The 25,532-nt window shown below is 42.5% G+C and overlaps 1 protein-coding gene across 1 annotated transcript in view; it reads left to right on the top strand.

Moving 5' to 3' along the window:
* LOC147709752 (protein LEG1 homolog) overlaps positions 1-25,532 on the top strand; it is a 116,619-nt gene that overhangs the window by 40,181 nt on the left and 50,906 nt on the right. The window lies entirely within an intron of this gene.

The following is a 25,532-nucleotide window of genomic DNA, read 5'->3' as shown; positions in this document are numbered from 1 at the left end:
TTGTGTCTATGGGTATTTAATTTGTACTCAAGAGTCTGACAGATATATTGTACCTGTTGAATTTAACATATCTATAATAGAAAGACAAAAACCCGCCCTCTGAGCTGTCTCACAACATTCGGACCATAGTTTCAGATATCCCAAACTGAATACAACGCATCCAATTGGAAATCACAAACTGTAATCTGTGAAATGCATTACCCTTGTGAAGAGGATACCCAGTAACAATGCTTGACAAAGGAGTTAGTTATGTTATTGATCAAACTTTTATTCTGAGGTAGTCATGTGGACAGAGTTTTATCTAAGAAAAAGGATGAGTGAATAATAAACTAAATCTATATGCTGCTAAACATAATAAAAATATGGGAGGATTTCAATTAAATGAAATGTCAGCTTGGTAGGTCTTTGTCCATCAGCTGCCCTTAGAGCATTTTAGTTGCTGTTTTAAGTTGGGGGTTGATTATCCTCTTTCATCTAGTCATCTGCTTCTTTATTGCTTTATTCTCTTTGATCTTGTACAGTGATTTGCTGGCTCTGGGCTACTTTTGTGATGTAGATTCACCACATGCATGCATACAAACATACTGACATAAATAAATACATTTATACTGCTTTGTAACCCTGAAGCATTTATATGGACATAACATGGGCACATGACTCATTGAAGTTGTTTTCCACTCCCCCTCACTGCATTCGCTGCATGTATTCCATTGATATTTCCACTTTAGTAATTACATTCTTCTCATAGGCAATCACATGGTTTTAGCCCCCAGGTTAAAAACCAACCTAACTGATTGCCACATCTAATTGATTAGTATAAAATGAATAAATTAATGCATCTATTTATTGTATGATTATTTAAAATCATTGCAGTCATAAATAGTACAACAGCAGAAAAGAATTTCCCAGATTTAAAAGCAATACTAGAGCTGTGCAATTGATGTCAGTTCAGGCAGGACCCCCAGTCCATAGCCATTACTCAAGTAAGGAGGACTGGGTATATAGTATTCCACGTTACCAGGGATTTCTTTGTAAAATAAATATTACATTCAAGTCTAAACCAGGTTTACCATGTGTGACATATTTTAGGGAGAGAGTACAAGCACTTAACAGTGGTAAAGTGCACAGAGTCCTAAGAGCAACAAAAACAAATTCAGAAAAATAGGAGGGGATGAAGGCAAAAGGTCTGGGGGAGACCACCCTAAGGCTGACCGGTCTAATAGGAAGAAACGGCTGGTTTAAAGAAACAGATTATCAACGCGGAAATTACCAAAGCTATTCAGTAAGTGGTGATTTCGAAATCTCCAGGTCCTGATGGCTACCAAGACTCACTTCTTACTCACCTGGGAGTGCTTTCTGCCAATTTTCCAAACACTGGAGAAGTGAAAAGCAACGCCTCAGAAGCTACTACAGTAGTAATACGTAAAGAAGGGAATCTAAAACTTTGGAGCAATATCACTGCTAAACGTACATTGTAAATTGTATACCAAAATTCTAGCAATGTGCCCAGAAAAAGTCCCTCCTAAAAGGGCACACAAACAGGCTATATTAAAGGACACCTTGCATCACCTAAAATAAGATTGTTAGCTCATGTCTGAGAGAAGGCTGAATTACTTCTCACTTCAATGATGGCCATGGCCCTGGATGCAGACACATCCTTTGCTAGCATTTCCTGGAACTTTCTGACCACACGCAGACACTATTTACAGAAGAAGATGACAAAGTCATGCAAGTAATACACAACATTATTAACAAGCATTCAATTGTTTCAGGGCCCTCTTAAACATGAGAAAATGGATATTTACCTACTAAATAGTTCATGTCATACAAAAATTAAAGGTTCAACTGGACTTAAATGGCAAACTAAATATCAGAAATACTTGGATGTAGAATTTAAGCACAACATTGTAGATACAAAAATTCACATAGAAAATACTCTAAAAAATGTAATGTCTTGGAAAATTTGTCTCCTAAAAATATTGTATAGTGGGGAAGAGTTGACTGTGGGAACATGATGATATCCCCCACATTAGCCTTATCACAAGCATGTTTGCCATTTTGCTCCCTTTGAGTTTCAATGAAGGAATTGTTATACTAATCTCAGACTACCTCTGGCAAAAATAAGGCAGCCACAATTACACTGAACTAGCAGAATCTTAAGACGAACCAATGAAGGCCTCAAATTGCTGAATTTCTATAATCATTAAAAAGGATTTTTGCTGAAACAAGCCAGTTGGGGGAGCCATCCACAGACATCTCTGACCCCGTCATAACTCATGAATGGACTTTGAAATAGACAAAATAAAAATGTTTTCCTTTCTCAATGTACTAACTATGTGTTACTTGTATTTTTCTTTCTCACTAAATATCCTGTTTGATAAAATTAAAGCTATCAAGATCCTAGATTGTAAATTTCAAAACAAAATCTGAGGCTCAACCATTACTTTTCTTTGGTTAAATAAGAATATCCAATAAGATTGGATAAATACTCAGAATGAAACTGCATACGAACTATTAAAGACTGATATAATATAAGTTGGGAAAATCTGAAAAACACAAATATTGTGCCATTCATTAAAGTAGCACTCTACAACATGTCCCAGGCCTGCGATTGAAGCCTTTCCATTAAAACGCCTTGCCAAGCCTCAAAGCCCACCTTTAATACACATATGGCAACCTTTAAGTATGCCCTAGGTAGCCCATAGGGCAGGGTGCAGTGTACTTAAAAGGTTAGGCATGTACATTTAAGTCGTACATGTCCTGGTAGTGAAAACAACCAAATTAAATGTTCACTACTGTGAGGCCTATCCATCCCATAAGATAACATTGGGGAGTCCTTATTACAATTTAAACATCTGTAATTCTTAATTAGGAGCAGAAAGATATCTCATGTTTGGTACCTATCCATTTGTAATGATGAACTCTCTTTAATAGTAAAGTCAGATTTTTCATTGCAATTTTGAAAACACCACTTTTAGAAAGTTGCCATGTTCCTGCCCATAGCCCTTTGTACCTGCAGTTTGTCTTGGGTCCTATGACTACGTGTACCTGACAGACTTTGTGAAATCCTCTCAGATAGTCACACAATAGAGGGAATGAGTGTGACTCAAAGGGCTATCTACTGGCAGGAAGGAGGCAGGGCTGGGCGCATCCCCCATTTGAATAGCCTGTTCTTTACATTCACACTTGGGCCCTTATTACAATGGCAGTCTGTCAGACATCCAACTGCCATCGCAGTGTGCAGGAGACCGCTCGACAATCAGTCATTGGTCCCACCATCCAATTACAATAGGATCACTATCATGGTGATCTGAAAATGCTGCGGTCAAGGAATGCAGCACAAGCCACAGTGAAAAAAACACTTTGTGCACATCCATGTGAGGCCTGGCACACAATGCATTGATGTGGGGGGGGCCTTACATGTGCCCCCAGTAGTCTACGTGAGATGGGAGACCTGTTTTGGGCCCCCAAAGTCTCTTACTGGCTGCCTTTTGAAGCTGGGCAGACTGCAATGAAAAGGCAGTCGTAAAGGGACATTGTAATCCCCATGGCGGTGTTGGCGCAAGCACCACCGGCATGCTAAAGAACTATTCCAATCAATGCACCAACGGGATCTTGTATCCATGCATTGCAAGGAGGAGGGCAGACTGATGGCCTGTCCGGCAGACTGCCACATACGGCCTGTCAGTGGAAGTCTGCCTGACATTGTAATCAGGCCCAGAGTGCCTAACAGCCCTGCAGTGTCAGTGCAGCCAGCTTGGGGCCAGGGCAGTGGAGCCAGGACATTCCATGCAGTTTAAGGAACCTTTCCACAAGCTTCTCCCACCTATGAGAAGAAGGGCACCAGGATATAAAAATATGATCTTCAGACCCAATCTTCAGTTTACTACTAGTCCTTCTGAAGGACTCTCAGAAGACCGAGTGTTGCTATGACCATCTGTGCACTCCAGATTGCTGCAGTACCTTGAAGGACTGCTTTGCTGCCTTTGAATCTACCATGAGCCCTCAGAAGCCAGCCCTTCTGTTGAGCCTTATATATACACCTGCAAACAGGAGCACCAGTAGTGACTTTAAAAACTAGTTTTCTGGCCTACTGTTTGGAGCCACAGGGACATAATAGACTCCCACCATCTTGAACCCACGGCTAGACTCAGCCTGAGTGAGTCCTGACTGCCCAGGAAGTGTCCCACCAGTCCTGGACCCTTTGTTGTGGGGTTAAAGGTTCTCAGGTGGCCAGGGCCGGACTGGGCATAGCGGGCACCTGGCAATCCCCTGGGGCGCCGCACTGCAAAATTGGTCCTGTACCAAAATCGTCCGAAAACCGTCCCCGACAAAGAGCTTGGCGGCACCTCCAACCCCCGAGTGGGGAGGGCGGGGGGAGGCGGCCGAGCACTTTGCCAGGGCCGGTTGTGGTTTCCAGTCCGGAACTGCAGATGGCTTTAACCCAAAGCTGTGGACACGTTTTAGCCTCATGTATTGTAAAAGGGGCTGATTCAAATCTTTCATATACTGTATCTTTCATGAAGACTTCATCTGTCATAATAGAAGATCTTCTAGAAACATTGCCATCACATATTATTTGCTTAGTTGAAAAAGAAAGATTCAAATCACCTTTGACCAAAGGGCATGCTTTGGTAAGCAAATTGGGGATTTCAATTTATACATAATTATACAATAAGGTAAAGAAGGAGGGTGAATCTATAATTGTCCAAACTTGTACAGGGTATTTTTTCTTCTCATTCCTATTCACCTATGACATACAATTCAGAGGAAGACAGAAACAGTGTTTACTAAGTTAATTATCAAGGATTGCTTGCTTCTTGATCATTCTTATAAAATATGGTTGCTCTCACATATTCAAGATGGCCTGATCCCTCTAAAGGATCTTACACTTAGTTAACAATCCAGGGACAACTTCTTATTAATCTAAGAATAGATTAAAAGCAATGTTTGTTGATAAAACAGAGGGCATGAGAAAGTGGGTGGAATAAATGAGAGCATTATTTAGTAGTTACCTGTCTATGTTCAAAAGTGATGGTTTGCAAATTCATTTATCTATTGTTACTAATACGTGACACCCATATGTTGATGTTTTTTAGTTGGGTACTGTGCACATTATGGGGGCATTCCCAAAGAGAATCCTGAATGGAGTAAGCGAAGCAGCTATGTATAAGGCCACCATCTGACATTACAGAACAGTTGCCACACCACTCTTGCATCAAAGACAGTGCCTCTGTCCTACAGCACGGAGAGCAGCTAGGACTACGGGCACCATCTGACGTGCCTTAGGAGCTCCCTCACCAGGAGCATGGCAAGAGCTTAAAGACTGCACCTCTTTCTCACAGTACGGGTAGCAGCTAGAAATATGGGCACCATCTGACATTGTGCCAGGAGCCACCATGCAACACCTGCCCCAGGAGCAAGCCACATGCTTAAAGACAGCACTTCTGTTTGCAGCATGGGGAGCAGCTTAGACTAGAGGCACCACCTGAAATTGCTACATGAGCTGCCACACCACTGCTGCAACAGGAACACGCTAATTGCTTAAAGACAGCACCTCTGTCCCATGGAATGCATGGGATGTGCTCAGGTGCGTGCCCAGGCATATATCAGGCCAAGTCTGGGCCTGTCTTTACCTTTCATTCTTTATATGAGTTTGGACCGTGTCCCTCCTCTTAAATCTGTGACTCCACGACTTCTACTGGATGTGATGAAGTTATTCTACTTTTCTTTATCCTAAACTTTAAGCAGTTGGTTAAATTGTTATTTTTGCTGTAATTGCAGAGACTCAAACATGCAAAAATGTGGAGAAAAAGAAATCCACAGAAGCATCAGGGCTATCAGCTTTTGCTGAAAAAAAGTACCTCACAGTGGCAGTCTGGGGCTTCCTAGTGCTACAAATAAAGATTGCACATCCAAGGATATAGATCGCCTCTTAGAGGAAGTTGAGACACTGCTAAACACCAAGGAAGCCACCCACAACCAGAGACAGGCCAATCAGAATGCACGATATGTTGAGGAAAACCAGGAGTTTTACTAATGGTGCTGCCAACACTGCTGAAGCCCCGAGCATCTGTGCCCCTAGGTCAATGGAATCAGGAACTAACTGGCACAAGGAATCAAGTCCCAGCGGCCCTTTGCCAACTGCTTTCCCCTAAGCTGAACATTATCTTGAGTATACCTTGTTCCAATAAGTTTCCCCTTCTAACTGTAACCAAGGGATTCAGCCGACCACTACCCAAATCCACTGATTCATTAGAATCTCATGCTATAGCAATAATCTTTAACAATCTTATTGCCTCCCATCTGATGTCTGAAACAGGGACTGCCATGTACTACTCCACCACAAATTGGATAATTCAGAGAGTCTGCTAATTTTCTCATCTAATCAAATAGTAAACATTTTTACTGCAACTATTCTTGTGGGAAAAGTGCTAAGAGGAAACAATAACTCCCACCCTCTGACGGTAAAGCATCTACAGGGCAGCTACTTATAAGTAGAGCACATTCTCATACACATGGACTAGGCCTTGCTGCTAGATGCCAGTCGCCCTGGCCAGACCAAGAACATAGCAATAACGCAGGAATAATTCATCAAGAGAAAGCCATGGGTCAATATCAGAAGCCACTGGGCCACACCTATCCGGGACCCATGTTCAAGTCTTTTGTCCATACGCCTGGCCCCAAACCATTTCATGCCCAATAATGTGATGTAGTGATAGGAAGGGGTCCCAGTTACATAAGAACAATAATCAAGAGGAGTAAAAATGTAAGTCAACCAAACAGCAAATCTGTCCACACTGTTTTAATCACAATGGGAACGTATATTAAATATACAGTATATTCGAACAATAAATAGGTGGTTTGACAGTGCCCCAATTAGGGAGAGGAAGTAAGGAAGGGGGGTGGTTGGTGATCAAGTGAGGATGAAGTGAAAGAAAAAAAGGATAATTTTTGAATGACAGTACAATCAGCCAGTATGAATCTTTTGTCAATGTTACATAAAATGTACAGAGACCGGGACCATCAGTTCAAAACAATTATTTCAAAGAAAAGCATACTCCACATAGTTCAATAAATGAAAGAATAGGGCGTGAAGTTGATATTCAAAGGCAAGCGGTTGTTGACGTTTCGACCCTCATATATGCAGGTATTAGTGCTATCCTTGCTGTGGGGTCTTCATCAGGACAGGAAAGTGGGACACATAACCTATTTAATATATAAATAAATAGTTTAAGCATGGGAAAGATTATCCCTTGATATATCATAACATGGCAGCACACAAATCCCATGACAGGATTGGTAAAAGGTATGCAGGCTACATTGGGGCTCGACATAGTTTCAAAAGCGATACCAATTAAGGGCTATACTTGTGTGAGCAGAGTACAATTTCATTGATTGGGCTAAACAGTCACTATGACTTGTTATACAATGAGGGACAAATGGATAAATGAGGACAAAATCCGTTGGAGATAAGCCAGCCCGGAAAGGGTGTGTACGGCCTAGCAATCATAGTACATAACTACTCAATGGGACATGGTAATACACCTGGGGCCCGATGAGTCAGGACCATAGTGCAATCACCGAGTCTTGTGATAATCGTACCAGATCATGTCTGGTATAAGTATGGGCTGTTAATTCACGTCATAGTGTCATAGACTTATAAACTTAGAAAACAGCGTGGTATGTACAGAGCACGCACTTGACAAAGCTGTATGGCTGATCACGATCAAACGGATCGAGATTGAAGTAGAATCTATCAAGGAAGAATAATGCGAACATTGAGGAGGCAAGTTTACATCGGGAGGGCAATATGAGACTAAAATCCAGGAAAGTGTTATTAATGGCGCTATATGGTGGACTCACCATTTCGTAATATAGATAGCTCGTTGGTGTGAAGGGCTCTGAGGACGGTCGTAGTCTGATGTACCGACGATATTGTGAATCCATCGGATATAATTAAGGCAGACATTTAGGAAAGTAATTAACATGTTGAAAAACTAACGGCATCAAAAACCGTGATGCAATAACCAGGGAGGGCACTCACCAATTGGCTATGTGAAATACACGTTCAAACGGGAATCGTGACAGTTGGAAAACTTCCTCGAGGCATCTGAAAGACAGAGCGAGGTGGAGTTATAAACGGCGCCACCAACGGAAGAAAAACAGCAGCAACGGCTAGCTGCTTCACGCCGTGAAGGTGCTGGAATAGTACTTACCAGGCACGGAATGAATCACGTCCTGGACACCTCTCCGATTCGCAATGGCGAAGCGGGGTTCTGGGTTTGGTAATATAACCATGGAGATGTGATCACATGGTGCGTCTCACCCGCATGGAAATGGTGAAAAGAGTAGATTGGTTGCCATGTTACAGTAAACTTAGAAATTCGGTCATAGGCTCGAGCAAAACTTCACGTTACATAGGTAACAAAATGTAGATTGCCTATGATATTAGGAGCGTGTACCATTTAACAAACCTAGTAGAATAAGACCGCATGTGTCCAGGAGGTTGTCTAGTTAAAGGATAAATTGTTGAATACCATGACATGGATGATCTGGGAAGTGACAAACAACTAAGACCTTCAATACGAGACATCCTAATAAATAGCATTGCTTAAACAGGGGGAGGCGTACCTCTCACACGAGGGTAAAGGCCACACACCATTGTAGTCAATTGAATGCAGTACATGGGGCATTGAGATGTATATCTAATCACCCAGAGACTAGTGCATTGCAACAACATTTATCCGGATATGGCGTATCCCTCGGAGAAGGGAGACGGTCATATAACATCATCAAAGAGGGTAAATGCCACACACCATTTCAGTCAATTAAGTATTATAAACAATGCATTAATATGTGTATCTAATCACCCAATGGATTGTGCATTTCGACAGCATGATTTAAAAAAAGGCATTTCCACAACATTATGCAGAATACGACATACCCCTCGGGGAGAGGGAGAAGGTCAAATAGCATCATTAAAGATATGGCGTACCTCTCACATGAGGGTAAAGGCCACACAGAGCATGATTCAGATTATAATCAAGACAAAGTAGCTAACTGGGAAAAAGAGCTGTTGTGCTCATTAAGACCCGTGTCAATGGAATCGAAAAAGAACATCCATTTCAACTCACGAGTATTCAATATATTGGCGATATTCCCACCCCGAGGTCCTAGTGTGGCTTTTTCAATAATTAACCATCTAAGACTTTCAGGTGGGTGACCGGCCACGGAGAAATGCTCCACCAATGGTGCGCCCTGTACCTGACATCTGATTCTACTCATGTGTTGAAGAATCCTCACTTTAGCTTTTTGCTGTGTTTGGCCTATGTATATCATTTGGCACGGACATAAGATGGCATATATGATGTTTGAGGTATTGCAGTTGGTATGTGTCTTTAGGCAAATTTTGTGGTGGCGATGTACAAATTCCTTGGTCTGAATCGCACTATCACACGCTTTACAGTTGCCGCATCTGAAATGTCCCACCACCGGAGGCAAGTTCCAGAGAGTGGTGACGGTGGGGTCCTCGGGGGTCATTAAGAAGGAACAAACCACATGGTCTTTGACACTTCTTGCTTTTTTGAAAGCATGTAACGGTGTAGCAGGTTGCTTGATGTCATCTGATATTAATTCCCAATGATGGTTGATTATGCGTTTTATTTTATTACTCTTGGTGTTAAAAGTAGTAACGCATACAATTCTGCTTTCTGGTTGATCCTTGTCTGGCTTTGGGGTGAGTAATTCATCACAAGGGTAAAACCATGCCCTCTTCCTCGCCTGTTTGATCAGTTTTCTTGGGTATCCTCTAGTTAGAAGTCGATTTGTCAATTCTTCTGACTCTGTGAAGTAATGGTCCTTATTCGAACAGTTCCTGCGAATCCGCAGGAACTGCCCAAAAGGCAGATTGGCCCGCAGAGCTCGGGGATGGTGGCTATTGTAATGTAATAGTGAGTTCCTTTCAGCAGGTTTACGGTACAGCGTAGTGAGTAGGTGTCCCGAGTTCTCATAGATGGTAAGGTCCAAGAAGTTTATAGTGTGGGTATCCGATTGAATGGTGAATTTAAGAAATTCTGATTGTTCGTTAAGCCACATGAAAAAGGACATTTGTTCTTCCAAATCGCCGTTCCAAATCAGTAAGATGTCGTCTATATATCCCATCCAGAGACCAAGGTGGTCTCTGAATGGATTGACTTGGTTGAGCACAGTGTCTTGTTCGAAGGCTGCCATGTACAAGATGGCTACATCAGGAGCAAAGGGAGCCCCCATGGCTACTCCTGTTGTTTGGATGTAGAATTTGTCTTTGAATATAAAGACATTTTTGGTCATGGCTATACGTAGTAGAGCCACAATGAATTCCGTCGGAACTTGGACTGGTGCCGGTCGTTGATGTAGGCAACGTGTGATAACCGTTAGTGCTTCTTGTTGGGGAATACATGTATACAATGATACCACATCACAGGTGGCCAAACATTGATGGTGGGAGTCGAAGGCTGAATTCTCAATGGTATTGATAGTGTGCATGGTGTCATGCAAGCAAGCAGGAGTGGCTTCTGCCAATGGTTTTAGAAAGAAATCAATATATTTTCGGAGGGGCTCGGGCATAGAGCCACATCCCGAAACAATCGGACGACCAGGAGGGTCTACCATGGATTTGTGAATCTTTGGTATAGTGTAAATTGTTGCAAGGCGTGGATGTTTTTTGTTCAAAAACTGGAACTCCAGTTCCAATAGAAAACCCAGATCAAGTCCAGCTTGGGTTATCTCCAAGATTTCGAGAGCAATTGCTTTGGAGGGATCCGATCGTAGTTGTTGATAACTGGTTCCATTGTTTAGTTGACGGAGGATTTCGGACTCGTAAGTAGTCACCTCCTGCACCACTATTGCACCGCCTTTATCTGCGGGTTTGATTACAAGTTGATCATTGTGGGCAAGCGATTGAAGAGCCATTTTTTCTTTTCTACTGGTGTTGTATTTGGTAAAGGACTTTGTTTCCAACAGCTGTAGAACATCTCTCAACACTACTGATTCATAGGCCAGAATGTTATGTGACATTGTACTGTTAAATGGGACAAAAGTGGAGGGGGGTCTCAACCCAGTTACAGATGATTGGATTGTGGGTTTAGAGTTACGAAAGAAGTATTTCAGTCTTATTTTACGAAAAAATTGGAACAGTTCAGTGCGGACAATGAAGGTATCCGGGTTATTAGTGGGGACGTATGATAGTCCTTTTCCTAATATGTTGATTTCGTCATCATTTAAAGTTTGTTTCGATATGTTGACAACTGGGCTGTCAACCACAGGGGGAGCTCCTCCGAGAAGTTTCAGTCGGGGATGATTTTCCAAGTTGTCTACCATCTGTAGGTTTTGTTGCGAGTCACTCGTTCACCGTGTTGTGGTTCCGTCTGGAAATGCACCTGTTTCTGCGGTTGTCCACGACCTCCGTCCCACGTGCTTGGACCTTGTTGAGATCCACGTTGTTGGCCGCGTTGCCAGTTGTTGCCTCTGCCGCGGGGGGGGGCGCCATGACCCCTGGCGTTGCCCTAAAAAAGGGTTGTATTGATATTGTTGATGGTATCCGTAGTCTGGGTAGTTGTGCTGAAAACTAGGACCCGGTTGATCCTGTTCACCCTCCGAGCTGTGGGAGGAATCAGAAAAGGTTTGGTAGTTCCGTCTACCTCTGAAAGTGCCTCGCCCTCGGTTTGTAAATCTTCCTTGATTATCTTGTCGGAAATAATCTTCTTGTAGATAAGGATAAGTTTTTTTCTTGTCATATAACCTTATATCACGTGCTAATTTTTCAAGTTTGCGATTTTGAGTTGTTACATCGAAATCTTTGAGGGTGGCTTCAAGATTCGTTAAAGTTTCTTTTGCACTAGCAAAGTTGGCATCTGCCGCTATTTCTGCTTTCAAAGTCTTAATTTCAGCCGTGATCAGTTGGATTTGTTCAGCAGCAGTTTCCACGCCAAGGACCATCCAATGACGGGAGCAGTTGTTCGCGACGTGGCTGAACTCTTCTCTGAACTTAGGCACCTCCACAAAGATGGCCAGTTCGATCTTTATTTGTAACCCGATTGGGATGATTTTTTCCTTTAGGTACCTCGTTAAGAGATGGCCATGCCACCTGGTACGGACCAGTTTTTTCTCCAACCGCTCTAGACGGGAGATTTTGTCCTTCAACGTAAAGTCAATAGTTGGAATGTCGGATGAAATAAAGATGTTATTTGGATTTTCAAGTAGTTTATCGATATAATCTTCAGAGTAAGATAGAAGTTCCCTTTCTACCATGGTGTGCGCAGGTCAAATTAATTGAACATGAAACAGAACCTCGCAGACAGGCGTCTGCACGAAGTAGGATATTAATAGGGGGTTTACCCAGTTGAAGTCACAGGGACCTGGGCTATCTAGGTAGTGATAGGAAGGGGTCCCAGTTACATAAGAACAATAATCAAGAGAAGTAAAAATGTAAGTCAACAAAACAACAAATCTGTCCACACTGTTTTAATCACAATGGGAACGTATATTAAATATACACTATATTCGAACAATAAATAGGTGGTTTGACAGTGCCCCAATTAGGGAGAGGAAGTAAGGAAGGGGGGTGGTTGCTGATCAAGTGAGGATGAAGTGAAAGAAAAAAAGGATAATTCTTGAATGACAGTACAATCAGCCAGTATGAATCTTTTGTCAATGTTACATAAAATGTACAGAGACCGGGACCATCAGTTCAAAACAATTATTTCAAAGAAAAGCATACTCCACATAGTTCAATAAATGAAAGAATAGGGCGTGAAGTTGATATTCAAAGGCAAGTGGTTGTCGACGTTTCGACCCTCATATATGCAGGTATTAGTGCTATCCTTGCTGTGGGGTCTTCATCAGGACAGGAAAGTGGGACACATAACCTATTTAATATATAAATAAATAGTTTAAGCATGGGAAAGATTATCCCTTGATATATCATAACATGGCAGCACACAAATCCCATGACAGGATTGGTAAAAGGTATACAGGCTACATTGGGGCTCGACATAGTTTCAAAAGCGATACCAATTAAGGGCTATACTTGTGTGAGCAGAGTACAATTTCATTGATTGGGCTAAACAGTCACTACGACTTGTTATACAATGAGGGACAAATGGATAAATGAGGACAAAAGCCGTTGGAGATAAGCCAGCCCGGAAAGGGTATGTACGGCCTAGCAATCATAGTACATAACTACTCAATGGGACATGGTAATACACCTGGGGCCCGATGAGTCAGGACCATAGTGCAATCACCGAGTCTTGTGATAATCGTACCAGATCATTTCTGGTATAAGTATGGGCTGTTAATTCACGTCATAGTGTCATAGACTTATAAACTTAGAAAACAGCGTGGTATGTACAGAGCACGCACTTGACAAAGCTGTATGGCTGATCACGATCAAACGGATCGAGATTGAAGTAGAATCTATCAAGGAAGAATAATGCGAACATTGAGGAGGCAAGTTTACATCGGGAGGGCAATATGAGACTAAAATCCAGGAAAGTGTTATTAATGGCGCTATATGGTGGACTCACCATTTCGTAATATAGATAGCTCGTTGGTGTGAAGGGCTCTGAGGACGGTCGTAGTCTGATGTACCGACGATATTGTGAATCCATCGGATATAATTAAGGCAGACATTTAGGAAAGTAATTAACATGTTGAAAAACTAATGGCATCAAAAACCGTGATGCAATAACCAGGGAGGGCACTCACCAATTGGCTATGTGAAATACACGTTCAAACGGGAATCGTGACAGTTGGAAAACTTCCTCGAGGCATCTGAAAGACAGAGCGAGGTGGAGTTATAAACGGCGCCACCAACGGAAGAAAAACAGCAGCAACGGCTAGCTGCTTCACGCCGTGAAGGTGCTGGAATAGTACTTACCAGGCACGGAATGAATCACGTCCTGGACACCTCTCCGATTCGCAATGGCGAAGCGGGGTTCCGGGTTTGGTAATATCACCATGGAGATGTGATCACGTGGTGCGTCTCACCCGCATGGAAATGGTGAAAAGACTACATTGGTTGCCATGTTACAGTAAACTTAGAAATTCGGTCATAGGCTCGAGCAAAACTTCACGTTACATAGGTAACAAAATGTAGATTGCCTATGATATTAGGAGCGTGTACCATTTAACAAACCTAGTAGAATAAAGACCGCATGTGTCCAGGAGGTTGTCTAGTTAAAGGATAAATTGTTGAATACCATGACATGGATGATCTGGGAAGTGACAAACAACTAAGACCTTCAATACGAGACATCCTAATAAATAGCATTGCTTAAACAGGGGGTGGCGTACCTCTCACACGAGGGTAAAGGCCACACACCATTGTAGTCAATTGAATACAGTACATGGGGCATTGAGATGTATATCTAATCACCCCGAGACTAGTGCATTGCAACAACATTTATCCGGATATGGCGTATCCCTCGGAGAAGGGAGACGGTCATATAACATCATCAAAGAGGGTAAATGCCACACACCATTTCAGTCAATTAAGTATTATAAACAATGCATTAATATGTGTATCTAATCACCCAATGGATTGTGCATTTCGACAGCATGATTTAAAAAAAAGCATTTCCACAACATTATGCAGAATACGACATCCCCCTCGGGGAGAGGGAGAAGGTCAAATAGCATCATTAAAGATATGGCGTACCTCTCACATGAGGGTAAAGGCCACACAGAGCATGATTCAGATTATAATCAAGACAAAGTAGCTAACTGGGAAAAAGAGCTGTTGTGCTCATTAAGACCCGTGTCAATGGAATCGAAAAAGAAAATCCATTTCAACTCACGAGTATTCAATATATTGGCGATATTCCCACCCCGAGGTCCTAGTGTGGCTTTTTCAATAATTAACCATCTAAGACTTTCAGGTGGGTGACCGGCCACGGAGAAATGCTCCACCAATGGTGCGCCCTGTACCTGACATCTGATTCTACTCATGTGTTGAAGAATCCTCACTTTAGCTTTTTGCTGTGTTTGGCCTATGTATATCATTTGGCACGGACATAAGATGGCATATATGATGTTTGAGGTATTGCAGTTGGTATGTGTCTTTAGGCAAATTTTGTGGTGGCGATGTACAAATTCCTTGGTCTGAATCGCACTATCACACGCTTTACAGTTGCCGCATCTGAAATGTCCCACCACCGGAGGCAAGTTCCAGAGAGTGGTGTCGGTGGGGTCCTCGGGGGTCATTAAGAAGGAACAAACCACATGGTCTTTGACACTTCTTGCTTTTTTGAAAGCATGTAACGGTGTAGCAGGTTGCTTGATGTCATCTGATATTAATTCCCAATGATGGTTGATTATGCGTTTTATTTTATTACTCTTGGTGTTAAAAGTAGTAACGCATACAATTCTGCTTTCTGGTTGATCCTTGTCTGGCTTTGGGGTGAGTAATTTATCACGAGGGTAAAACCATGCCCTCTTCCTTGCCTCTTTGATCAGTTTTCTTGGGTATCCTCTAGTTAGAAGTCGATTTGTCAATTCTTCTGACTCTGTGAAGTAATGGTCCTTATTCGAACAGTTCCTGCGAATCCGCAGGAACTGCCCAAAAGGCAGATTGTCCCGCAGAGCTCGGGGATGGTGGCTATTGTAATGTAATAGTGAGTTCCTTTCAGCAGGTTTACGGTACAGCGTAGTGAGTAGGTGTCCCGAGTTCTCATAGATGGTAAGGTCCAAGAAGTTTATAGTGTGGGTATCCGATTGAATGGTGAATTTAAGAAATTCTGATTGTTCGTTAAGCCACATGAAAAAGGACATTTGTTCTTCCAAATCGCCGTTCCAAATCAGTAAGATGTCGTCTATATATCTCATCCAGAGACCAAGGTGATCTCTGAATGGATTGACTTGGTTTAGCACAGTGTCTTGTTCGAAGGCTGCCATGTACAAGATGGCTACATCAGGAGCAAAGGGAGCCCCCATGGCTACTCCTGTTGTTTGGATGTAGAATTTGTCTTTGAATATAAAGACATTTTTGGTCATGGCTATACGTAGTAGAGCCACAATGAATTCCGTCGGAACTTGCACTGGTGCCGGTCGTTTGTACATCGCCACCACAAAATTTGCCTAAACACACATACCAACTGCAATTCCTCAAACATCATATATGCCATCTTATGTCCGTGCCAAATGATATACATAGGCCAAACACAGCAAAAAGCTAAAGTGAGGATTCTTCAACACATGAGTAGAATCAGATGTCAGGCACCATTGGTGGAGCATTCCTCCGTGGCCGGCCACCCACCTGAAAGTCTTAGATGGTTAATTATTGAAAAAGCCACACTAGGACCTCGGGGTGGGAATATCGCCAATATCATGAATACTCGTGAGTTGAAATGGATGTTCTTTTTCGATTCCATTGACACGGGTCTTAATGAGCACGACAGCTCTTTTTCCCAGTTAGCTACTTTGTCTTGATTATAATCTGAATCATGCTCTGTGTGGCCTTTACCCTCATGTGAGAGGTACGCCATATCTTTAATGATGCTATTTGACCTTCTCCCTCTCCCCGAGGGGTATGTCGTATTCCGCATAATGTTGTGGAAATGAATTTTTTTAAATCATGCTGTCGAAATGCACAATCCATTGGGTGATTAGATACACATATTAATGCATCGTTTATAATACTTAATTGACTGAAATGGTGTGTGGCATTTACCCTCTTTGATGATGTTATATGACCGTCTCCCTTCTCCGAGGGATACGCCATATCCGGAACAATGTTGTTGCAATGCACTAGTCTCTGGGTGATTAGATATACATCTCAATGCCCCATGCACTATATTCAATTGACTACAATGGTGTGTGGCCTTTACCCTCGTGTGAGAGGTACGCCACCCCCTGTTTAAGCAATGCTATTTATTAGGATGTCTCGTATTGAAGGTCTTAGTTGTTTGTCACTTCCCAGATCATCCATGTCATGGTATTCAACAATTTATCCTTTAACTAGGCAACCTCCTGGACACATGCGGTCTTTATTCTACTAGGTTTGTTAAATGGTACACGCCCCTAATATCATAGGCAATCTACATTTTGTTACCTATGTAACGTGAAGTTTTGCTCGAGCCTATGACCGAATTTCTAAGTTTACTGTAACATGGCAACCAATCTAGTCTTTTCACCATTTCCATGCGGGTGAGACGCACCACGTGATCACATCTCCATGGTGATATCACCAAACCCAGAACCCCGCTTCGCCATTGCGAATCGGAGTGGTGTCCAGGACGTGATTCATTCCGTGCCTGGTAAGTACTATTCCAGCACCTTCACGGCGTGAAGCAGCTAGCTGTTGCTGCTGTTTTTCTTCCGTTGGTGGCGCCGTTTATAACTCCACCTCGCTCTGTCTTTCAGATGCCTCGAGGAAGGTTTCCAACTGTCACGATTCCCGTGTGAACGTGTATTTCACATAGCCAATTGGTGAGTGCCCTCCCTGGTTATTGCATCACGGTTTTTGATGCCGTTAGTTTTTCAACATGTTAATTCCTTTCCTAAATGTCTGCCTTAATTATATCCAATAGATTCACAATATCGTCGGTACGTCAGACTACGACCATCCTCAGAGCCCTTCACACCAACGAGCTATCTATATTACGAAATGGTGAGTCCACCATATAGCGCCATTAATAACACTTTCCTGGATTTTAGTCTCATATTGCCCTCCCGATGTAAACTTGCCTCCTCAATGTTCGCATTATTCTTCCTTGATAGATTCTACTTCAATCTAGATCCGTTTGATCGTGATCAGCCATACAGCTTTGTCAAGTGCGTGCTCTGTACATACCACGCTCTTTTCTAAGTTTATAAGTCTATGACACTATGACGTGAATTAACAGCCCATACTTATACCAGACATGATCTGATACGATTATCACAAGACTCGGTGATTGCACTATGGTCCTGACTCATCGGGCCCCAGGTGTATTACCATGTCCCATTGAGTAGTTATGTACTATGATTGCTAGGCCGTACACACCCTTTCCGGGCTGGCTTATCTCCAACGGCTTTTGTCCTCATTTATCCATTTGTCCCTCATTGTATAACAAGTCGTAGTGACTGTTTAGCCCAATCAATGAAATTGTACTCTGCTCACACAAGTATAGCCCTTAATTGGTATCGCTTTTGAAACTATGTCGAGCCCCAATGTAGCCTGCATACCTTTTACCAATCCTGTCATGGGATTTGTGTGCTGCCATGTTATGATATATCAAGGGATAATCTTTCCCATGCTTAAACTATTTATTTATATATTAAATAGGTTATGTGTCCCACTTTCCTGTCCTGATGAAGACCCCACAGCAAGGATAGCACTAATACCTGCATATATGAGGGTCGAAACGTCGACAACCACTTGCCTTTGAATATCAACTTCACGCCCTATTCTTTCATTTATTGAACTATGTGGAGTATGCTTTTCTTTGAAATAATTGTTTTGAACTGATGGTCCCGGTCTTTGTACATTTTATGTAACATTGACAAAAGATTCAGACTGGCTGATTGTACTGTCATTCAAGAATTATCCTTTTTTTCTTTCACTTCATCCTCACTTGATCACCAACCACCCCCCTTCCTTACTTCCTCTCCCTAATTAGGGCACTGTCAAACCACCTATTTATTGTTCGAATATACTGTATATTTAATATACGTTCCCATTGTGATTAAAACAGTGTGGACAGATTTGTTGTTTGGTTGACTTACATTTTTACTTCTCTTGATTATTGTTCTTATGTAACTGGGACCCCTTCCTATCACTACCTAGATAGCCCAGGTCCCTGTTACTTCAACTGGGTAAACCCCCTATTAATATCCCAATAATTTGATGTGGCATCTAATAATTTTAGTACAGGGCCTAGTGGATTCCCCGTAAGGAATACGTCACTGCAACAGCCTTACTCCCAGAGGCTTTTATTTAAAACTGGTCACAAGGATACCAGCAGGAAAGTCATTTATATGACTCAAGTACCCATACTCCTCTATGGGTCCTCTGAGGGCAGACCTGATAGCAGTAGAAGAGATGTTGTCCCACTGGAACATGAGCAGTTTATCGCACATGTGAGTTCTTTGTTCCTTTTAAGAAGTGAAAGATGGACATTGGAGTTTTTGACCATGAAATGAAGTTGATTGGTAATGACCTTGGCCAGCTGGATCATAGGAATGTCTGAGATGATGTTTGGTGGTAGAGCAATCAGGACTATAACAGGTTTAAACTGGTGCTTAAAAATCTATGCATTCTACTGATTTTTAAAAGGTTTTCACAGTTTGGCATCAAGTTGACTCCCAAAAAAAGAGCAAACTCATTGACTTTCCTTCTGAATATCTGCAATCTGATATGCCTGGCTATAACATTGGTCACGGTGGCAAAGGCAGTAGCTTTAGAATATCTCAATTTCAATTAACTTATAGTTCCACACATCAAAATACCCTACTCATTACCAGTTTGAGTCACAGCTCCAATAGTCTGGAAATCATTAACAAGGGCCTAAGAGGAATAGACAGCATAAATCCCAGCTTTAACTGCCTTACTCATAAACTCATAACATTTTTTGAGGGCTGAGTTGACTCTTTCAACCACTGCATCTTCCTCTGAGATGTCGTCTGTCCAACAGAAGATCTTGCAGAAAACTGCTAACATGGTTCTTACATTGTCTGACACACAAAGATCCAAATCACTGTTGACTTAGAGGCATCAATTGGTAAGCAATTTGAAAATGTGATCTTTCTCTGTGTACTTCCAGTTTTCAAAAAAAAGATGTAAGAGGAGGAATAATCTGGATCTTGCCCATTAATGGGTATTTTCTCTTCCCTTGGTCACATTTTTATTTAGGAGAATGCAGATTAGTATAAAAAAATTACCTCAGAGGCAGAGTTTTATCCTAAATAGTCACCTCCAGATCACTTCAATATTTCTGTAAGAGAAGTAATAAATGAATGAATTTGATGTTCAGAAATCAAGGAAATGCCGGTATAATTTCTGCACTACTTACTACCACAACCATTCCTGTTCTTCTTGGGTAGTCGGGTACGACTTGGGATGGTGCTTGTGATGCTACATCTTACTTGTCAAATTTCTACAAATGAGGGCCCATTTACACCAATAACAATGTCTTACACAAATAAAAGAGCTAAGGAAAGGAGGTATAAAACACATCCTAAATCTTCACAGTACTAAGTAGAAGGACCCATAGTCTTATAATACCATTACTTATGAAGAGAACGGAGGGAGAATATGGTTATTTCTGAAAAGTGGAAAAAAGGAGCTTCATTTTTTATAAAATGAGCATGAAGGTCAGAAATGCACACCAAACAAGTCAACACAGGAAAGGCCTGCACCCAGTATTACAAGCAGGGAAACTGTGTTGGCAGATTTCTACACTACTAGTAAAAATGTTCATTATTTTCGGTTAAGGAAGAAGCTCCAAACCTATAAATCTCATTCTTTGGGTAAAGGAACAAGAACTATGTAAGATACAAAAAGGATCATTAGATATGAAGCCTACTAGCAAGACAAAAGACTAATGGCCTCATTTAGCATTTGAGGGACAGGCTACTCTCTCACAAACATCAGTTTTGCTTCATTCTAGGAAAGCGAGGAACATACTTCTCATTTCATCAGCTTCGTACCATATATAATCAGTACTTCTTGCCCAAGGCTGCAGGGCAAGGTAGAGATATGCTGACTAATGTTGCCACAGAATTACATCAGAGTTTTATCCCTAATGTGGAACGTTTTTATTATATAAACCATGCCTTGACCTGTGTAGGGCAGAGGGTGTTCCATCCAGGATGATCTCTGGGATGCATGCCTTGTGACATTAAGCTTTACTGGTGCTTATCTGTCAATTTCTTGTGAGAATTGCCATGTATACAACAGGCTGATTCCAGATACCATATCCAGGTATGGGGCCAGGGCTCACTCATAGATCAGGCCAGGCAGAGGGTTGCAGCCATTCTGCTGTCAGATGCAGACATAGGATGAGGTAGGAACATTACAGCCTCTAGAACATCTAGAATCACTTACATCATGGTCAGACTGTTTATCTTTTTTACCATGTTTGTAATGCAATTACCTTGCTTTAGTTCATCTGCCTAATTATCTCAGCTCACTCTTAATATGTTAGATTGTGAATGTTTCAATAAATATATTAAAAACCTTTCTTGCATCTTTGTCTCCCCTCAGCATGGATGAGTAACTGAGTAAAAGGAGTACAATCTGTTCATGAATTCCCTGGGGAGGAGGAGTGTCATGTTCAGGTTCCCATAATCACCTTTGAACTCAATGGGTTTGGGGAATTGGGTGATCCTCAGTCTCCTATGCCTTTTTGTTTGTATGTTCTAAACACCCAATCCTATTACCAAAGTAGGAATTGCATAAGATGATCTATAAACATCCCATGTGGTTGTCTGCCATGGCAGGGGTGGTATTACCTCTGTCCCCTGGTAGACAGTGGACCACAAGCCAAGTTGAATGGTTCCTTTCAGGAAGGGGGACATGCTGCACTGAGTAGGTATTTCAGTAAACAGTGAAGGAAGGAATGGTATGGTATCTTCTTTTGATCTTGCTATTTAGTGAAGGGTATTTTTGTAATGTTTGACATGTTTCAGAGTTTGTTTAATACAGTGTTTATTTGACTGATGGTTGCTAATGGTTACCCACTGCACTCATTTTTCGGGACAAGCACTTATTTTTTCACAGCAGACATTTACCAATAACAAGAGAGGAAAAAACACAAAGAAAAAGTAGGAGCAAAATAAAGACCACAAAACTAACACAAAGTAATAAAGGTGGAACCTGTAAGAGTGAGATAAGTTGGCCATTTATGTGTGTCAGGTAGTGCATTAAAGAGCTCAAGGAATAAATTAGAGCAAACCCAATGGACAAGCTATCTTTACCAGAACTGCCAGGTGGTGCTTTCATCTATCTCCTCATTCCACTCACCATTGTGACCTACAATGCAACTGCTTTGAGACTGGAAAATCCAGAGGGTGGAGGGAAATTCAAACTGATCATTTTGACGTGCACAGTAATTTCTGAGTTTCCTTGCTTCTCCAATTGTCACTCCAATCAAAACATGGCCAAAAGAATGGATCAAATGGAGCCAGCACCTCATGTCTCTCCCAAAAAGGTTAAGTAATCCTGTTACTGGGTGTTTGATTACAAGAAATGAAAGAGCTCAGGTATTCATGACCACTTGGCTAGCAGCAACCATTGCATTAGCCGACAAATCCTCTAATCAGAAGATTGCTTCCTTAAGAGATACACATGGAATCCTGCCCTCCTATGGGGATTCCCTTTTAATGCAGTGAGGTTAGTGGGCATGAAACTTGTTTGGTCCGGTAGCTCAAAGCCAAATAATCAACATTGAGCCAACACTGACAAGAACAAATTAAGTAGGAGGATAGGAGGAGGAGTGGTGGTCTCAGACAATTCCCCTCAAGCACGAGGATGCAGACAGGAGCTGACACAGTGGCATTTCTGCTCTATTACTAATGTACAATGCAATAGAGTCAAAAATAAACCCTTGAAAATTGCAGTTGGTGCATCCAAGTCATGATGGACACATCATTAAAGAAGTGGATAAGGGATCACTTGATCACACCATTGGGTGAACTGGGCTGATCTAAAGCCCTCTGCGTATGTTGTGTTGACATGAACTCTGGCAAACAGCTAGAACTGACTTCAGCCAGACATGAAAAAGTCTGCAAGCTGTATTTGTAGAGCTCTAAGGAATCAATGCTTACCTCCTCAGAGGATATGGTATGAGGCAGTAGCTTCCACAATAGCTGGTGAACACTATTTGTCAATAGACAAGAACTGTTGATGTGGCACCAGTGCGCAAAAAATGTATATCTAGAGCATAATGTATTAAAAGGCAGGTCACAAGGACTGAGGAAAATTGTGCAGCATTTGGGACCTGCCTGCCATTTTACAATTTAGGGGGCGATTCCAATTCCGGTCAGAAGGGCTCCGAATGTTGTCGGAGCTCGTCCAACCGCATCGGAATGTGCCGGCCGTATTCCTTTCCAACCGAGCCATTCTGATGGGCTCGGTCGGAATGCAATCCGACTCGAATTTCCGGATGGCTTACGACAGGCTCGGCGAGCCCATCTGCCGTCCGGAAATCCTTCAGTACTCCCCCAGTTGCCTCTTTACGACTGAGGGAGTCTCATGGCAGTTTTTCACTGTCTTTTCGTGCTGGTGTTTCTGGCACGAAAAGGCAGTTGGATACTTTCTATGGAGGCCCCCAGCAGGGCCCCCATGGGTGCAAGGCTGCGGAATGGCGGCCTGCGGGCACCTACGGTGCCCCTCTGTTGATCCCAGCACCCGGTGGCAGGCCCCTTGGGGTGCTGGCCACAGGGTGCAGGGATGAACTGCACCCCTGCTTTACACAATGCAGGCATGCATTCTGCTCGGAATGCATGCTGCCATTGTGAAGTATACGAATGCGACCAAACAGGGTTCGGTCACATCATACTTGCAGGGCCGCAACCGACGACAGCAGGTCAGTCGGTTACAGCTCATGACCGATGTCGGACGGACCTGAAATGTGTGTTCTAATTGGTCACTTTGCAAAATATCCAGTGCCTTTGGGTCTCCAAATAATGTTTGTAATGGATATCAATCAGGCACGTTGCTCTTTATGACTCCATGGGATTTCCCCCGAGCACAGAGATGGAGGCCAGCAAGCAGTAGCAGACCAGGGAGGCTCCATTCGAACACCCACTTATTGTGATTCTGAATGAGTTGAGGTCAGAATTCAGGTCCCAGTGTTCCAAAACTGGCATACTTTTTCTCTAGACAACATCGGCTCTTCTCAACAAACCTTATCCTCTGTTCCCACATAATCCAGTAAAGTCAGCCGGTCTCTGATCTTGCAGCAGAGTACAAAGTTCCCCAAGGGAAGTGTAACAGCGTGGAGAGAGGAGTAGGTATTGTCAGTACTGTGGCTGGAAGGGTTCCCTAGTCTGAACTTAGAGAGCCTCACACACCCAGAGTATTGGGTGTGAAACACACCATTACTGGAGGGTGTCCAGTGTCATCATCGACTCACTGCCCCTCGTCAGACCGGCGCTGCAATGTCTGATGGAGTAGCCAAAGGTACTCTTTTGGCGGGGTTCTTTTGTTCCTTGCCGATGGTGGGTGTAAGTGAGGATGAAGAGAAGTGTAGTCAGTGCAAACGTGAGTGAAGAGAGTAAAAAAGGTAATCAGTCCACAATCCACTTTATTAACGTGGCTGGTTCCTTAGTTCAAAGGGGTGAGAGGGGAGTTAGAGACCGTATAAGTGTACAGAACACTAACTCAACCCCCTGGTGTGGTCAACATGTTTCTCTCCAGGACCTCAATAAAGTACTACACAAAAACAAGTATGAACTCAATGCTCAATCTCTTTGAAGAAAGCAAATACAACCTCGCTGGGTCGGAGGAAAAAGAGGGCCACGGGGTCCTGCTCTATTTAGGCGACCCTAAGGGGATTGTATAGGGCCTCGCAGCATACTCCCGTGAGGCCAGCGCTATTAGGTTGGATGCACCTTCGGTTATGCGCTGGAACGGCGGATCACCTACCGCTCACGCTCGCGGCACCTGGTCAGGATGCGGAGCAGCTGGTAAAAAAAAAAAAAGCCGGTCTCTGATGTCTTGGTTGACTAATAAGTCCTTAGCAGAGGCCTTTGGTTGACCTCATGATGCCAGGTTCCAATTCCAGAAGTTTCTCTCAGAGTTTCATCTTTATTAGGTCGATAAAATGAGTACCATTGGGTAACAATAAACACATTTTATTCAGCGCTACGATACCTTTGGCTGAATGTGCCTTCTTCAAATGCACATGTTCATGTGCCGATCACCAGATTATTGAACTTTTATCCAGTTTACAGATAGGGGATGAGTAAGGTACATTTAAAGAAGGCTAGAAGACAACTACGCTTCCACACTCACACATGCATGCTGAGAATTAATTGATTGCAGTGTTTTGATCCCTGCCAGACAATGCTGTCAGGCTCTATGGCTCACAGTTGTTTTAGATGATGGTTACTTCACCTGTGATCAAATAAATATCCCCCACCGCCACCACCATCATGGACAAGTGCTGACTTTCATCTTATTATCTGTTTTTGATCATTATTATTGTTTAGAGTGTGATTTTACACTCTTTTTGTTTATTTTGTCACATAAAAATGTATATGTTCAATCTCGTATTTGAAATAGTGGAACCTCTTCCATACTCCAGTAAATGTCCCCCAGCAAACAGACACAAAGGAGTACCGGAAGACACAATGAGGGCACTCTCAGGGTGTCATTTGACAATCTTGACCTTATTAGCAAATGTAAATGAAAATGGGGCTGCCAAAAATACAGTGTCACTCTATTTAAAAAATATATATATATTGAGAGGATGAGGGGAGAGCTCCTCCCCTTCCCCAATAACACTTGTCATTGAAGAAGGCCAGTATGGCACTTCAAATGCTTGTTGCAGTCTCCTGGGAGCATTGCC

The sequence above is a fragment of the Lissotriton vulgaris genome, chromosome 6 (assembly GCF_964263255.1).
Source record: "Lissotriton vulgaris chromosome 6, aLisVul1.2, whole genome shotgun sequence".
In the NCBI taxonomy this organism is placed as follows: domain Eukaryota; kingdom Metazoa; phylum Chordata; class Amphibia; order Caudata; family Salamandridae; genus Lissotriton; species Lissotriton vulgaris.
The sequence above is the reverse complement of the archived record's forward strand: the minus strand, read 5'-3'. Positions and strand labels throughout refer to the sequence as shown.